Genomic DNA, 12,405 nt, shown 5'->3' on the forward strand with positions numbered 1-12,405 from the left:
AGGCCTCCTGGAAAATGGCGAGGCAGGACCCTGCTAGCAAACCAGTACACTGGCCAGTGGCAAGAAATTCCAGGCCTGCCCGCCTCTGGCTCTGCTTTCCGTTAACTCTGTTTCTCCACAGATGCTGCCAGACCTGCCTTCCCTGTTGTATAGTATACCACGAGCTTCTGCTTTCTGTCCCTTAGTTGATCTCACATGTCATGCTGTTGATCTCATGGCCTTCAATATACTAACTGGTGATTTTTTTTTTGAATGGGAAGCTGATAGTTCCCTGTTTTTACCAGATGCAAACTGCATTGCTGAAAGAAAAACAAAAACTGCTGGAAAAACTCAGCACGCCTGGCAGCCTCTAGAGAGAGAAACGAAGTTAACGTTTCCAGTTCCAATGACTCTAATTTCTGAAAGGCCGGTCCTCCCAGTGCCTGTAGTCAGCAGGAGGACCTGTCTCCGTTAAACTGTAGGTTAAATAGAACACGCATGCGCAGGTCCAAAACGAATGCGCAGACGCAGAAGGAGTGCCCAGCAAGGCCAGTGATGACATCGAGGGGGGGGTGGGGAGGGGGCAGCCACCAGACGTAAGCAATCAACAGCGAGCGGCAATTGGTTGATGTGATCGGTGATCACAGGGTTGCCCCGGAGACGGAGTCCCAGATTGTCGGTGTACAGGTACAGGTTACGAGTTCAGAGCCGGTTTATTTAGTCCGAGGCCGGGTCTTCGGTGCTCATTGGGCTCTCCATTTTTACTGCTTGAATTTTAATGAGCCCTCCTTCTCCAGCGCCCCCCCCCCCAACAATGGCGGGTGACTCTGACTCGTCCAAAGCTGTCCAAGGCATCACAGGCCTGGGGAACTGGTTACACGGTGTTAAATCGGAATAGGGCAGAAACGATCAGTTGAGCTTTCAGAGGTTGTAGGAAGTGCTTGTCGAGAACGTGGTGGGGCGCGATACAGTTTGAGCGAGGCAGTGGAGAAAGTCTGATTACTGTGGTACAGAATGTGGAGTTGCACCCTGGCCTTTTTCAACCAAATGGGAAGACAAGTGAGGAAAGAATGCAGACAGCCTTTTGCACACTTGTTGTAAATAATGGTACCCTGTTACTGGTTATGTGGTCATAAGTTATAGACCAATAGTGCCACCTAATATTCATAGGTTTTCTCATTTTATTCCGTGCCTTATTGAGTCATATGACGTGAGTCACGAAAGGTGAGAAATTCATCTTCTAGGTTATAAACACCTAAATTCTCAAAGCTTCGTACTTTACTGGTGCTCTCGATTTTATTTTGACTTGCTAATATTTAGGAATATAGTAAGATTAAAAAAAGACCACAACAATAGTTTAGTTCATCTGGCTGGGCCTGCACAGCTATTTTGTGTTGCAAGTTCTTTTTTGTTGTACTAGTTTAAGATATCTTTATTGTGTTATTTTGCTGTTACATGATTTTTTTGTGTTTGTGAACTGAAGGTAGTAATTGAGACAAAAACTGGCCAAAGATTTTAATTTGTAGAATCAGAATATTAAAATACAGAAGTATGTAATTTGGCCTGCTTGATAGTTACAGATTTTTAAAAAGGTGGCTCTGCTATGTGCTGTGCGCAAAATGAGTTAAGTAAAAGAACGTGACATAAATAGTAGTAGGAGAAAACCATACAGCATGTTGAGGCTGCTCTGTCATTCAATACCATCATAGCTGATCTTTGCTTCAACTCCACTTTCCTGCATTCCTCTCTAGCTTTGTATCATCAAACTTTGATACATTACTCTCTGCCTCTGTGTCTGACTTATTAATATAAATTGTAAATAGCTGATGCCCTAGCACTTTGTGGCACTCCACTTGGCACAGCCTGCCAACTTGAAAATGCCCTATTTATTCATTCTCTTTGCTTCTTGTCTGTTAGTCAATCCTCTATCCATGTAAATCTTTTAGCCCTAACTTTATGAGCCCTTATCTTGTGTATTTGCCTTTTGTGTGGCACCTTATTGAATACCTTTATATAAAGTCTGTGTTATAGAGAATAATTCCTCAAGTGATAATAGGAATGTAGCAAAACATTTCTACAGATTCATAAATTTAAAAAAGGAAAGTTGGCATAGGAATAGGGCCACTAAGGGACATTCAGGATAAAATCATAGGCAGCGATAGTGAATGGCAGAAATGTTAAATAATGGCCTTGCTTCAGTATTTACCAGGAAGTTGGATCAGTGAATATGACATCAAAAGATGACATTAGAAATGATATAACTACATTTTAAAATAAGAGGAGAAATATTATGTAAAATTATCAACCTCTAGACAAAATCCCTGCATGGGTCGATTGCCTCCATGCATTTTAAAAGAATATAGAGAAGAGAGTTCTTTGACAGCACCTTTCAAACCCGTGACCTCTACCAACTAGAAGGACGAGGTCAGCAGGTGCAGGGGAACACCACCACCTGCAAATTCCCCTCCAAGCTACACGCCATCCTGACTTGGAACTATATTGCCATTTCTTCACTGTAACTTGGTCAAATCCTGGTGCTCCCTTTCTAATAGCACTGTGGGTGTACCTACACCACATGGACTGTAGTGGTTCAAGAAAATGGCTCACTACCATCTTCTCAAGGGCAGTTGGGAATGAGCAATAAATGTTGGCCTAGCCACTTACCCATTAAAAAAACTAGCAGGGGGATGACACCAAATTGGTAGGATAGCCAACACTGAGGAGAACTGCAACATCTTACAGCAAACCATTAATAAACTTGCAGAATGAGTTTGTAATTGACAAACGAATTTCAACCTGGGATGTGTGACACATTCTATTTTAGTTAAAAAGTGTAAGGGGGAAGTCATCTATTAATTGGAAAATAATCTAAATGAGGTAGAGCAGCAAAGGGGTCTATCTTGAAGTGCAACTAACAAATCGCCAAAAGTTGTGATATAGGTCAATAAGGTCATAAAAGTAAACCAAGCATTGAAGTTTATTTCTAAAGGAATAGCATTGAACAATAAAGAAGTTATGCTAAATTTGTATCGCTACTTGATTAGCACCAGATGGAGTACTATGTATGGTTTGGCCATCAATTATGAAAAGAATATACAGGTACTGGAAAGGCTGCAAAATAGATTTGCAAATATGACATCAGAACTACGAGGTTATACCTATTGGGGAAAGGATGAACAGGTTTAGTCTCTTTTTTTTTTGAATAGACCTACTGGAGGCCTTTAAAATTCAGAAAGGTTCTGATAAAGTAGGCACAGCAAAAGTGTTTCCACTTAAGGGAGGTTGTCAATATAAGACTGACACCAGAAAGTTAGCTACAGAATTCAGAAGAAATTCCTTTACCCTGAGAGTGTTGGGAATAAAGAATTTGCTGCTGCAGGGAGTAGCTGAGACAGATAGCATGGATGCATTTGAGGAAAAGCTAATATTGAATCAGGGTCAGGTATTCACCTAAATCAACATAAGCAAATAATGGTAATGAAGATGAAAAAGAGCAGGAGTAGACCTCTGGCACCTCAATCCTGTTCTGCCATTTAATAAGATCATGGTTGATCTGACTGTGGCTTTAACTCCAATCTCCTGCCGGCCACTCTTAATCTTTGACACCTTTTGTTGATTCAAAATCCATCTAACTGAGCCTTGACTTGTCAAGGCTGCATACTTCTGCCACGCTATGTTAACTCAATGTTATTACAGTTGTGCAACTCTTCCTTGAAGCATTTCCTTGATTGACATGCTCTATAATTACAAAGCTGAAAAATGAAATATTTTTTATTAAGAGCTTCCAACTCACTGAGGAAACTTCTGACCAATCCATATCCAACAACCTCCTCTGAAAACTCTGCTCACATTTTGACAGCTGTGACAAATTGCACCACAGCAGCGGAGACAATCCGCAACATTCTTTGAAAAAATCAATTCGCCTTGTCTCACAATGTGAATGGATCCTTTTTTAAAAAAAGTCTAGATCTGCATCTTCGCTAAAAATGAATCATTTCTTCCTTGGCCTATACCCTATCTGTGTACCAGGTTTTGTTGCAAGCCTTCCATTATTTTTTTGAGATTGTTTACAGACTAACAACCAAAGATGAAAACATTTACCTCTGCCATTGAAGGCGGGCGGAGGCAATAAATTCAATGGTCCTGCCTCCACTCCTCTCTGAGGTAGTGGATTCCAAAGATTAATAACCTTTTCAGGAAAGAAATTCCTCCTCATCACATTTAAAATGGGAGACCCCTTATTTTGAAACTGTCCTCTTGTTCTGGATTTCACCACAAGAGGACACATCCTCAGCTGTAATTGTTTAAATTAATGTTAAGTGTATATGGAGGTGAAGAGGCATTCTTTGGATAATTACTTGTGCACAAATGAAGAGACACATTGACGCTGATAGTGAGTTGTAAAGTTTGGACCTGTATATTTGTAAGATCTCACTTTGTGTATAAATCTTAAAACTGAGTCAAGATTGACTCGGGTCACCTCTGCCACCTGACAAGACGTTTAACCTCAGCTTGTACCCTGTCAAGCCCTCTCAGAATCTTATATGTTTCAATAAGATCACCTTTTATTCTTCTGCAATGAGTATAAGCCTAACCTGCTCAGCTTTCCTTGTAAGACATACCCTCCGTCCCAGGAATCAACCTAATGGATCTTCTCTGAACTGCTTCCATTGTCAGTATATCTTGCCTTAAATACGGAGACCAAAACTATATGCAGCACTCAAGTTATGGTCTCACCAATGCCCTGTACAGTTGTAACAAGACTTCCTAGTTTTATACTCCGTCCCCCTTGCAATAAAGGTCAACATTTCATTCACCTTCCTGATTACTTGTTGTACCTGCATGCTAACCTTTTGTGATTCATGTATGAGAATACACAGTTCCCTCTGTACCACAGCATTCCGCAGCACCTCTTTCTAATTCTCACAAAAGTGGACAACCTCACATTTTCCTACATTATACTCCATCTGCCAGATTTTTGCCCACTCACTTAACCTATCTCAATATCCCTTTGCAGACTCTGTATCTTTCTCACAACTTGCCTTCCTACATATCTTTGTATTGTCAGCAAAATTGTTTACGTTACACTCGGTTCCTTCAAGTCATTATAGACGGTTCCTTCAAGTCATTATAGAATGTAAATAGTTGCAGCCCCAGCATTGATCTCTGTGGCACTCCAATAAATTACAGTTTACCAACCTGAAAATGGTCCATTTATCCTAGCTGTTTCCTGTATTTTAGCCAATCCTCTCTCCATGCTTGTATATTACCCTCATCTGTAAAAGAAGTAGGTGAGAACATTGCAGATGTCTTAACTATAATCTTCCAACGTTCTTTCGTTTTGAGAACTCTTCCTATGGATAGGAAAATTATACATGCCATTCCATTATTTAAGAAAGGCATAGGAGGAAAATCAGGGAATTATAGACCAGTTAGCCTAACATCTATTGTTGAGAAATAAGAGTCTGTAAGGAAAAGGTGACTGAATATGTTGGAAATTGCCAGCTGATCAGGGAGAGCAGCATGGATTTGTAAATGGTAGGTCATGCCTGATGAACCTGATTGATTTTTTTTGAAGAGATGATGGGCAATTACTTTAAATGACAGTATGTGATAGTGGTGTCCTGCAAGGATCTGTGTTGGGCTTCAACTGTTCACTGTATTTATTAACAACTTAGATGGGATAATAAAAAGCACATATCCAAATTTTCCAATGACACAAATTTGGTGGCATTGTAAGTAGTGTAGATCAAATCATAAAATTACAGAGATATTGAGGTAAAATTAGTGCAAATGACTTTTAATGCATGAATATGAGAGAATTGAACAGGGTAGTTTCTAAATTATGAAAACAGTGGAGATCTAAAGAGACTTGTGGATACAAGTACATGGATAATTAAAATTTCATGAATAGCTACGTAAAATAATTGAAAAGGCGAATGTAATGCTGACTTTTATATCTCGAGGGCTGGAATACAAGAGGACACGAGTAATGCTTCAACCATACAAAACCCTGGTTAAACCTGGAAAAATGTGAGCAGCTCTGGACACTAAACCTTAGGAAGGATAAATTAGTCTTGAAGGGCATGCAACCTAGATTTACCAGAATGGTACCCTGGTTTCCAGGTCTTAAATTGCGTGGAGTGATTAAACAAATTAGGGTTGTACTCCCTGAAAATTGGAAAATCGGCGGGTCATTTGATTAAAACTTTCAAGATTCTATTGGGAACAAATAGAGAAATGGTTTTTGTTGTCTGGGGAGTTTGGCAGTAGGGGGCGTGGTGTAAATTAGAAACAAACTTTTCAGGAGTGAAATTGGAAAACGCTCCTACACAAAAAAGGTAATAGAAGTTTGGAACTCTCTTCCGCAAATGGCAAATGAAGCTAGATCAGTTGTTAATTTTGAGGCTGAAATTGGTAGATTTTTGTTAGCCAGAAGTATTCCGGAATATGGGGCAAAGATGGTTATATGGAGTAAGGTTGCAGGTGGCACAGAAAGATTGAGGGGCTAAATGGTCTATTCCTGTTAGCATCATAAGGCTTAGAATAATAATGGGAAAGGACAAGGAGCTATCTAAAATTACTTAACTGGAGGAGGACTAATTTCAGTGAATTGAGTGGCAGATCTTATCCAGCTAAATTGGAGTCATTGACTGACAGGCAGAAATCTAATGCAGTAATGGGTGACCTTTAAAAAACATTTACTTTGGGTACAGTCTAGGTACGTTCCCAAAAGTGGGGGCAAAGGGAGATCACTAGATGATCATGAATTTAGAAAGTAAGATGAAGCCAAAAAAGAGATTGTATGACAAACATCAGTTTGATAATACAAGAGTAAATCAGGCTGCATATAAAAAGTAGACTGGAGTGAAAAAGGGAATGAGAAGAGTGAAAATACAGTATGAGCAGAGATTAGTGGCTAACGTAAAGGGGAAACCAAAAGTCATCTATAGGCATATTAATAGTAAAATGATTGTCAGAGGAGTGGTGGGCTGATTCAGGAACAAAATGGAGATCTATTCGTGGAGGCAGAGTGCTCAGTCTATCAGTCCTCCTTAGGTATTAGAGTTATGCCAGAGGCCTGGAGGATTGCAAATGTCACAACCTTGTTCTAAAGATCAATATGAGCCTCCTCCTGTGGACCCCAGTATCATAGATACCCGCATTAAGCCAATTTGATTCAGTTCACATGTTATCAAGAAATGGCTGAAGACACCTGACAATGCAAAGACTATAAGCCCTGACAATATCCTGGCTGTATAAGTGAAGACTTGTGCTTCAAAACTTGATTCAAAGCTTGGCTTCTTGCCAGGCTGCTCCAGTTCAGCTATAACACCAGCATCCACCTGATGATGTGAAAAATTGCCCAGGTTATATCCTATGCACTAGAAGCAGGACGAATCCAATCTAACCAATTAACGACCCAGCGGTCTACTCTCGATCATCAGAAAAGTGATGGAAAGTGTTGTCAACAGTGCTATCAAGCGGCACTTTCACACCAATAACATGCTAACTACGTTCAGTTTGTGTTCCTCCAGGGGCATTTGGCTCCTGACCTCATTACAGCCTTAGTCCAAACATGGACAAAAGAACTGAACTCAAGAGATGAAGTAAGAGTAACTGCCCTTGGTATCAAGGCAGCGTTTGACCGAGTGTGATATCAAGGAGCCCTGGCTAAATTGAAGTCCATGGGAATTGGGGAGCTGGGGCAACTTTCCACTGGTTGGAATCATACCTAACACAAAGTAAGACAATGGTGGTTATTGGAGGTCAATCCTCAGTCCCAGAACATCACTACAGGAGTTCCTTGGGGTAGCATTCTAGGCCCAACTATCTTCAGCTGCTCCATCAACCATCATCTCTTCATCATGAGGTCAGAAGTAGGGTGGTTTACTGATGATTACACTGTGTTCAGTACCATTTGCAACTCCTCAGATACTAAAAAAATGTCTATGCATGCAACAAGACCTGGGCAAAATTCAGGTGCGAGTTGATAAGTAACATGTACGTCACCCAAGTGCCAGGCAATTACTATCTTCAACAAGAGAGAATCTAACCCTCTCCACTTGACGTTCAATAACATTACTATCACTGAATCACCGACCGTCAGCATCTACCATTGCTTAGAAACTTAACTGGACCAATTATATAAATGCTGTTGCTACAACATCAGTCTGAGGCTTGGAATTCTGCAGCGATGAACTCACTTCCTGACTCCCCAAAGCCAGTTCACCACCTACAAGTCACAATTCAGGAGTGTGATGGAACACTCCATTTGCCTGGTTGATTGTTGTTCCAACAATTGTCAAGCAGCTCAATACCATTGAGGACAAAGCAGCCTGCTTGATCGGAACTGCTTCCACCACCTTAAACCTTCAGTCCCTCTGTCAGCAACGCACAGTGTGTATCATCTACAAGTTGCACTACAGTAACTCAATCAACCTCCTTCAGCAGCACCTTCCAAACTAGTTCTTCAAGTCTCACAATATCCTGATTTGGAACAATGCCACCAGTCCCTTGCTGTCACTAGGTCAAAAACCTGGAGCTTCCTCCCTAACAGGGCTTTGGGTGTACCTACATCGCATGGAGTGTAGCAGCGGTTCAAAATAGTGGTGACCTTTTGGCCATCAAATGTTGGCCCTGCAAGCAGCACTCACATCCCAAGAATGACTTGTTAAAAAAAATATGCTGGGGCAGAGATGGTGTTGGGCAATGTTACGGGGGTGAAAGTAAGTGTTCTTATTGACGGTGTGGGTATGTAGTCAGAAGCTCATCTTGGGGTCAAAAAGGCACAGATCAAAGACTTCAGGGTCGAATGCATTCGTGTGCGGTCCTGGGCAGCAGGGAATTGGAATTTCCTAGGTAATTCCCACGTATGTTCGTTAAGACTTCAGAATTTTGACATGCATTTTTTGTTGTACATCCATTCTCTGGCCCAGGGACCAGAAGATTTGGGCCTGTAATGTTTTTTGCAAAGTACTTTAGAAACTCAGATTTTCATATTTATATGATGCATTATTATTGTATGTTGAAATATTATTGGTGAATTTTAATAATTATAAACTGTTACTATGCTGCTTTATTGCTGTTATGTTTTGGCTGGTGTCTGAGATCATGTTAGTTTGTAAGTTTTTTGTAATATGCATTAGTTCATGGGATGAGCATTGGTGGAAAAGTCAGCATTTGTTGCCAATCCCTAATTGCCTTGGGGAGGTGGTGGTGACTTAAAATGGGGTCACATTGGAAAATACTTTGTGAAGCACTGCTGTTGTCCTTTGCTTTGCATGTACATGATCTAGTTTGGTCACGTTCTATTGTCAATATGGACTTCATCTTGTATTCCACGCACTAAACTGCATTGAATGCTGAAATATTGACGTCACTTTGGTAATTTTATACAAGTGCTTTGGTCCACAGTCTTTACGGTGATCCTGGCAGAACCTAAATTGAGCGTCAGTGAGAAGGTTATTGCTAAGTATGTACTGCTTGATAGCACCGTTGACGATGCCTTCCGTCACTTTGAGATGACTGTAGACTGATGAGGCAGTGATTGACCAGGCTGGGTTTGTCCTGCTTTTTGTGGATAGGACAAACCTGGGCAATTTTCCACTTTGCCAGAAAGATGCCAGTGTTATAACTTTACTGGAACAGTTTGACTAGAGGCCTGTCTAGTTCTAGAGCACAAGTCTTCAGTATTATGGCAGGAATATTGTTAGGGGCCATAGCTTTTGCAGTATCCAGTGCTTTCAGCCATTTCTTGATATCTCATGGAATGAATCAAATTGGCTAAGAAGCTGGAGCCTCAGGATGAGGTCAAGCTGGATCATCAGTGACCTGGTGTGCAGCGCAAAACCAGCCCATGTGGCCCGTGGTGAAAAGTGGCACAAGTGACCAAGCCCAAGAGAGATTGTGATGCAGTTAAAAAATGTGTACACAAAAACTGGATCTGGGAGTGGAGATGAGGGGAAAAGAGTGTACAGGGTTGTTACCGAGGTTTCAGATAGAGGAGATTCTGGTGGATCCACGCTGTCAAGACTTAACTGAGCTTAACTGAGGAGGTTCTGCAGAAGTGCGCCATTTTGGTGAAGACCATGCCCACGGAACTTGAATTGGTTGGGAGTCGTTGTCAGATTTAGTCGGTCCTTGAAGGAAAGGAGCTGGAATTCTACTTGAGGAAGTTCAGATCTTTGAAGGACTTTTATGTCTCAAATTGGTGCCCTGTATGCTGAATGGATTGCCTAGTAAATCCATGGAATCTATCATTGTTACTGCTGTTTAATGTGTAATTTATGGTTTATAGTTACTGCAATTTGCCTGTTACTGTTATTTTGATTTGCTCATGAAAGTAGAAGTTAAGAAGTGAAATCTTGTCCATTGGTTTTCTTTCTCTTGTTGGGTCATTGAGTAAAATTGGTTCTTTTGATTTGTTGACCTCCATTGGGATCATAACAAGCTCAAGTGACTGTGTTTCTTCCTCTGAGGTCTGCTATTTCTCTTGGCCTTCATCTTCCGGCACCACTGGCTGACCAGGAGGCAGCTCTTGGGTATCTGAACACATAAATGCACAAGGGGAGGGTTGGGTGAGGGAAGGATAGGTTGAGGAGTGGAGGATGGGGGGAAGCATGAAGTATATGGTTATGCTATCTGCAGTTTATACACCAGAGTGCAGGATGAAGGTGAATTGGTATTTCAGAAGGCTCATAAGGCAAAAACATATGATCATGGATAGCTTTGGTGATGCCACTTGCCATGGCCGCAGTGACAGCAATCATGCTAAGCACCATCTCTTCCAAGGGAATGAGAATCTGCAGCTGTGTCTCTACCCTGCTTGTACAAGCCCTCCTGTTATGGACCACTTGTCCTCAAGGGAGAGGAAAGAATGTCAGAGTGTGTTGCAATCTCTTTGGGTGATACTGCTGCCTTTGTCTGCCACAGCTGAACAGCTAATATAAGCATATAAGAGTAGGAGTGGATCATACAGCCTGTGTAGCCTGCTCTGTCATTCATTATGATCATGATTGATCTGCCTAAATCCACTTTCCTAAATGCTTCCCATATCCCTTGATTCTCTGAGACACCAAAATCTGTCTATCTCATTCTTAAGTATATTCACCGATGGAGTGTAGATAACACTCTGGGGTTTGTGGAAGCTGTGTGTTGAGGCTTGCAGCAGTGGTAGGTTTGTGAGGTTGAGGTGGAACACATGAATGTTAGGCATGAGTCCTCATTGTTAGAAATTATTAATAAAGTGATGGGGGGTATGTTGTATTGGGATGTGTGTAAGCTTGTTGGTATAGCTACTGGGGTAGGAATTTGAAGATGCATTCATTACACTTGACCACTTGTATGAAGCTGTTGAACTACTTCCAGCACAGCCTCAAAGTCTTAAGAACCTGAATCATGTTATTGATCTCTGTCTATCTGCTACCGCTGCCTTTGAAGGTCAATTTGGAGGCCTCCTGTCCCCTACAGATGCAGCATCTCTTTTCCTTTAATCTTTCTGCACTAAGGCCTCCAGCACTGCTTTGGAGAACCTTGGAGCCCTCTCTCTGGCTTGCTGCATCATTACTCCATTTTGATTCTTCTCCAGAGTTTCCCAGCCCGATGAATGCGCTTCTCTAGCTAGAATGCATGTCCCCTTTAAAAGGTGCAGGCTAGGTTTAAGCTAACCCCACACAAACCCTTGCTGAAAATGCAGCCAAACAGTACCATGTTTAGCAGAAGGCTGCATGCTCCTTTCTTGGAAATGAGCAGACACATGAAGTTTGCATGCTGCTGGCATTTTTTTTCAATGGGTGTGAGTCAATCAGACGTTGTGATCCCTGCTATATCTTTAAAAAAAAGTGCTGGAAAAACTCAGCAAGCCTTGCAGCATCTGTGGAGAGCGAAACAGAGTCAACATTTCGAGTCTAATATGACTCTTGCTTGGATCTAAAGAATTGAATGAACTGAAGAATTGAATTATGATCCAATTCTTAGCCCCCAAATGTTTACAAATACCTTCCTATGGCTGCAAGTTATTTAAAGGTTCAAAGCCTTTTCATTAATCTGTACTTAGATGATTGTTTCTTTGAGAGGTTATAAATGTACAAAATGTTTTCTGAGACATTTTCATTTAATTGATAGAATTTTTGCTTGTAAAGGTATATGATGGGGTGCTTCAACTTCAAGAATGAAGACACTAAAATGTGATTTAATGCTCGTAGTCCTTAATTTGGGGGGAAAAACTAAAATGCCATAATAATTGCCAGCCAGTATCTATATAGCACCTTCAACAAAGTAAAATGTTCCAAGACACTTCACAGGAGCATTATAAAGCAAAATTGTATGCCAAGCCACATGAGGAGATATTAGGACAGCTGACCAAGATCTTGGTCAAAGGGGTAGGTTTTGAGGAGCGTCTTAAAGGATGGAGGAGAGGGAGAG

General features: G+C 41.2%; 1 protein-coding gene across 2 annotated transcripts in view; it reads left to right on the forward strand.

The window, feature by feature from the left end:
- The first annotated feature begins 553 nt into the window (after positions 1–553).
- Positions 554–12,405, forward strand: part of gtf2e2 (general transcription factor IIE, polypeptide 2, beta) — a 59,968-nt gene continuing 48,116 nt past the window's right edge. Inside the window, exon 1 of one of the 2 annotated variants that reach the window (XM_041191115.1) lies at positions 554–666. The gene's annotated coding sequence lies outside the window, so the exon portion shown is untranslated. Of the gene's footprint in view, positions 667–915; positions 1,204–12,405 lie in introns of those variants that run through there. The other variant, XM_041191119.1, reaches the window with a different exon arrangement.

Source organism: Carcharodon carcharias, chromosome 1 (genome assembly GCF_017639515.1).
Source record: "Carcharodon carcharias isolate sCarCar2 chromosome 1, sCarCar2.pri, whole genome shotgun sequence".
In the NCBI taxonomy this organism is placed as follows: domain Eukaryota; kingdom Metazoa; phylum Chordata; class Chondrichthyes; order Lamniformes; family Lamnidae; genus Carcharodon; species Carcharodon carcharias.